The following is a 5702-nucleotide window of genomic DNA, read 5'->3' as shown; positions in this document are numbered from 1 at the left end:
CCTCCTCGCTCGCTCTGATGATTTCTTCGCGCGACTGTGTGTCGGTGAGAGCGGATTGGCTGTCAGTGAGTTTGCCCAAGCTCCCAGCTGCAGTCAGAAGATGAGCATAGGGAATTAAAAAATGCAGACACCCTATATTTTCCGAAACGTGCTCACGGGATGCGCCCGAATGAGTGTGTAGGTGTGGATGTCTGTGTAGAAGTGTGTGCCTGATCGTGTCGGAGAGACAGACACACACACACACACCGCCTTTCTCTTCCTCGCTGATATGGACTGAATGATTGCGAGCGTGGCTGAGACAGAGAGTCGGAGAGAAAAAAAAAACACAAGAAGGTACAGCGACAAAACAACGTCACCGAATGGCGGAAATCCGTAAACTTTAACGCTCTCTTTCCTTCTCTCGTCCTCCAACGCCTCGCTAAATAATCGCTTAGCGGGGTTTGCGATGCATATCTAAGAGAGATATTTTTGGTGTCACTCAGAGAACATAGTCAAAAATAAGGTCAGTATAGGAAGCAATGGGCTGATGACAAGAACTCCCATTGCACCTTTTGTCCTGTCCACTGACCTGGAACAACAACCAACACACACACACACACACACACACACACACACACACAAAGACAGAGAGAAAGAGAGAGATGAGACATGACAATGGATTGGGAACCTAGTTCTCAGCAGTTCTATGCAAATGAGTTGCAATAGCGTTTACCATTGCAGGCTGGTAGTGAAATCGAGGGGCCATCTATTTGTTGCTCTGTGTCCCAGCTATGCATTCCTAGCTACGCCTGAGAAATCATTAGGCCTGTAGTGCGCAATTCTGTCTGTTACTAGTGCAACACTACTCATGTACCTGTGTAGAGGTGCATGCCACTAAATGCCAACGCAAAACAGGACACTGGGATAACCTTTATTAACCCAATGAAAGGTTTCGCCAGCGCCTGGTGGTATTGCCTCATGCATCTCTCAGAGGCCTGAACAAAATGTGCTCTAAGACTCTCCCCTTCATGTAAGGTTGAAGCTGAAGCCGGGCCTTGCCATATACACTTCAAAGCACTGGCATTTAATTAATGGAGATCATCTGGGATGGGGGAGATGGTGGGGAGGGTTGGTCCGGGTGATGGAGATATGTCACACACACACACACACACACACACACACACACACCACACACACACACACACACACACACACACACACACACACACACACACACACACACACACACACAAACAACAAGGAGGGGTTTCTTACTGAGAAATAAAGAGAATTAACCTCACAAAATGAGAATATCATTTTGGTTAAAAGTGAAGGCCTCTACAATAGCTCTCCTCCTAGACCCCCACTGAGTGGTACTGATCAAGGTTGCTAGCCTCTAATGTTGTGACCATGAAAACATAACTCATTTGGCTAAACACACACACACACACACACACACACACACACACTTCAGCTGACACTGTCGCACTAACTAATATCCTCTTTGGGTTGCAGTTTGTCCCATAAGTGGTCAACCCAGTACAGCGCTCTCAGCTGCACATGCTCCTGATTCCACTTCAGATCTGAAGAAAGCCCAAATCACTGACTTATTTAGACCAGAGGTTCTCAAACCTTTGCAAACCGGGGCCCCCCAAAACTGTTCTACTGTACTTGGATGCCTATTATTTACCTCTATGATTATTATTATTATTATTATTGTCATAATTCCTACATAGCCTGCATTTATGCTAAGTTTCAGCTCAATGTTAAACGTTAGCCTGCTTTTTTTCTGCAAAGCTGCTGAATTCTCAATTCTGGATAAACACAGCCAGGTCGTTCTCAATCTGAGCGCCCCGGTATTTTGTTTTAAGTGCGGTGAGTTTGGAGAAGCCTGTCTCGCACGAGTATGTCAAAGTGAAAGGGAGAAGTTTTAAGGCCTCACCGGAGAAAGGGGGGTATTCCCGTATCAATGCTACCCAGAAGGTAGCAAGAGAAGAAGTGCGCAAAAAGGTGCTTCAACCTGCCATTACTCTTCAGCTCACTAAGCTGTTCCTGCATTTCTCAAGACAGCTCTTCTGCCTCGAGACACTGACTGGACACTGGTTGTGTGGTTAGTTATAGTGGACCTTTAATGATCAAGGGAATCACGCTTGATCAGTGGGTTTGTCTGTAGAGTGCTTGCTGTCCAAGTGTCACTTTCATTTGCAGGGTTTCATGCTGTCATTAGCAAGTACGTCTATGCAAATCACACATTGTGGACGTGGTTCTGATGTGTCAGTAACCGAAAAACCGAGCTGCAAATAACTCTCATGGTATTTGCAGAGTTTTTTTTTTTTTTTGTGAATTGGCAAGGCATCAGTCGGATCAGCTTCTTTCTCCTTAATAATGTATCCATAGTGTGGCAGCCTAGGCTTCCCAAATCTGTTATGAGTGTAATGTGTCAATGTTGTGCTTGTGATATGAACACATATATAATAAAAGCAAGAGGCCATTTCTGATTACGCTATTCGGAAGGCAATTGCAATGCTAGCACTGTAAAGATGGCAATGCTAAGAACACGAACCAGAGCAGGTGGGAAACAGCAATAATAATGATTAGCTCAAAAAACAGAGGAAATCACTTGTTATGTTCATTGCGCAATACAAAAGCGGTGTTGAGACCTAAGCTCGCTAACCGGCTAAGCTCAGTAGGAAGAGACAAGAGATGAAGGATTATGATGTACTCCAGTGGAGATTGCAAGCCAGAAACAAGAGAGGAGATCAAAATAGCTATAGCAGTGTTGTAAGGATAAAGTTACCTTTTGAACTGCCTTATGTACTTGTGGACGTCTGCTAAAGTTCGTTGTTGAGAGTTCATATGATAACTGTCATTGTCAATGCCCCTCGAATTTTGTGAGTGAGAGGTCCCCCCCCCCCCCCCCCCCCGCCCCGCCCCCCAATCGATGAGAGACCAGTAAAACTCCATCACCACAAACATACATCCAGCATAAAGCCTTTACTCGCTGGGAAACTAACTGAAGCCTTTCCCATCGTATAATGCCATGGAATGGTGCCACAGTGAGGCCAGCTGAGATGTCCTGTAGTGTAGTTGCCTGATAAGGAATGTATAGAAATCTGATGTGGATGTTCTAATGAACTCCTGGGAAGAGCACTCTAAATAAGAAGAAGGATTTACTCATATCCGTTGGGTGTGTTTAAGGCAGCAGTAATATCTTTGGAAGTGATGTCGGATAGCAGAAACAAGAGGAGACTTGCTCCTAGAGATGCAGAAGAGTGTTTGTGCTCACGACATGATGTGACGAGAAGAGTGTTTGTGCTCATGACATGATGTGACAAGACAGGAAAGCAGCTGTCAGTCATATCTCTAAAAAAACAAAAACGGGAGGATGTTTTTACTACTACCAAAGCACAACACCACAGAAAAACACACTCACTCAAATATGCACATATGCACACACAGTCACACACACACAGTCACACACACACACACACACACACACACACACACACACACACACACACACACACACACACACGCGCGCGAACATTTGATATCTTGCACACTCTTTTTCCTTCTCTATCATAAGGACATGCTGTATTTAACTAGCTCAGTCTCCTCATCTGCCTCTTTGTGTGCCAGATGGTAAAACGAGATGTAGCAATGTGGCATTAATACAATTTATGCTCTTTTTATTAAATTCATTTTTAGTGACTAGTGAATGGCTGAAACAACTGGTTCTGCCCTGGATCCTACTATAATGACCTTTTGAAGATGCAGTCAAACGCAGTCTAGAGGGGCTCACAGAGCAGTCCTATCGTGTAGTAGTGTAGTCGTTTAGGGGCTTCTTGTTGAGGTGGAGCACCCATACAGAGCAGTCCTATAGTGTAGTAGTGTAGTCGTTTATGGGCTTCTTGTTGAGGTAGAGCACCCATACAGAGCTTCATTGTCTGCTACAGATATGATGCATGTGTTGCAGCCATATCACCCACTGTGATAAGAAGCACTTGGTCTTTCCTGAAAAGCAGTGAGGTGGTGAAACATATGCTTTCCTCCTAAACAGTCCCATGCATCAGCCCTCTATGACCTGTAAGGCTGTAAGGCTGTCAGCAGATAATCCTCTCATCTGGAGGGAGCTTCCCTTCCCTGCCCTCTTCTCTCATCATCACCAGGGCAGTGGCGTCCCTCTAAACAGCTGGATGTGTCCTGGGATGTCACTGCGTCGTCAGTCCCCCCCCCCCGTGTGAGGACATGGAGGCCTCTTAGTGGCACTGCTGAGGCTCTCTCTCTCTCTCTCTCAGAGCCGTGTCTGCACAGGGATCCAGCCCTTGAGATCGGCAGGCAGATGCCCTATCGGAGACACGGGCCTCCTTTGTATGACATGGATGCTGCGCTGGAACTGGCATGCTCTAGAATAGTTTGGACATCTCTCCAAGGTGGTGCGTGCTGTGTGAGGGTTTCTGATGATGTGGTCAAAAGAAGGGCTGCTGCAGGGGATGGGGAGCACTCTGGGTGTGACCTGCTGACAGCTGCTCCGCCCTGTCCTCTCTACTGCTGCTGCGGGAGTGGCGTGGGGAACACACGGGGGAGTTCAAACGCACACAACCGGCCCCAGTATGGAACTGCAGTACCACCGCATGAAACTAAAGCCAGAGCTTTACTTTTTTTTTTTTTTACTCAAAGCCTCAGCCTCTATGCACACATATGCAGGCACACACACACACACACACACACACATGTGGCCACACCCAGACCAATACCCACAAACCAACTCTCATGCGCACACACATACAGGTCTCAAGGGTTTGACTCCTCCCCCCCACCCAATGGTTGTAATCCTCCCTTTAATCTGCTGTCTATTCCACTACGTGGCATAGCTTTAGATCTGAGTGTGTGTGTGTGTGTGTGTGTGTGTGTGTGTGTGTGTGTCCATGTGCGTGTGTGAGAAAGACACAGAGAGAGATGTGAGTACGATATGCCCTTGTAGCAATAGATCCATGCATGTGTGTATGCGTGTGTGTATGTGTATTTGTGCGTGTGGTCAGGGCAATCTGTGGGAGAAATCTGGGATCTACCAAAGCTAAAGCCCCCCATACACACACACAAACACACATACACACACACACACACACACACACACACACACACACACACACACACACACACACACACACACACACACACACACACACACACACACACACACACACACACACACACACACACACACACACACACACACACACACACACACACTGATCCTTTTGACTACTGCCATTCTTTCTCTCTCTCTCTCCCTCACCTCTCTCCATTGTCCATGCTGTTATGAGAGAGTCTCAGTGTTGAAGCTGGAAGGGAACACACAGTAGGAGAGAACTGAACTCATAAATAATACATGGCAGAAAGAAACATCTTATTTACAATGCAATATTCATCACACACACGTAAACTCTCACACGTCTTTCCTGTTTCATGGATTTTCAAATCTCATCAGTATGTTCAAATGTACAGGAAAAGGCTTGGTGTAAGAATGTGTGTGTGTGTGTGTGTCTGTAGGGACAACAAAGTAACAGAGTAATGCTGTGGTTGAATGAATTACATCATCATACTAACTAAAATTGTATTTTTATTGTATTGAATTTCAATTTCATTCTAACTCTGCTGGGGTGTGTTTGTGAGGTTGAATAACAGTCTTTTGAAACACTGCCATCTACTGGTCATCAACG

At 45.9% G+C, this 5702-nt stretch overlaps 1 protein-coding gene across 10 annotated transcripts in view; it reads right to left on the bottom strand.

Annotated features, from left to right (window-relative positions):
* Nucleotides 1-5325, bottom strand: part of ptprdb (protein tyrosine phosphatase receptor type Db) — a 75026-nt gene extending 69701 nt beyond the window's left edge. For 9 of the 10 annotated variants that reach the window (XM_031559823.1, XM_031559827.1, XM_042703008.1 and 6 more), the window contains exon 1: nucleotides 5279-5325. The gene's annotated coding sequence lies outside the window, so the exon portion shown is untranslated. Of the gene's footprint in view, nucleotides 521-5278 lie in introns of those variants that run through there. The other variant, XM_042703006.1, reaches the window with a different exon arrangement.
* Between the last annotated feature and the right edge of the window lie 377 nt (nucleotides 5326-5702).

This window comes from Clupea harengus, chromosome 22, assembly GCF_900700415.2.
Source record: "Clupea harengus chromosome 22, Ch_v2.0.2, whole genome shotgun sequence".
In the NCBI taxonomy this organism is placed as follows: domain Eukaryota; kingdom Metazoa; phylum Chordata; class Actinopteri; order Clupeiformes; family Clupeidae; genus Clupea; species Clupea harengus.
Note: the sequence above shows the minus strand (reverse complement) of the source record. Positions and strands in the feature narration are given on the sequence as shown.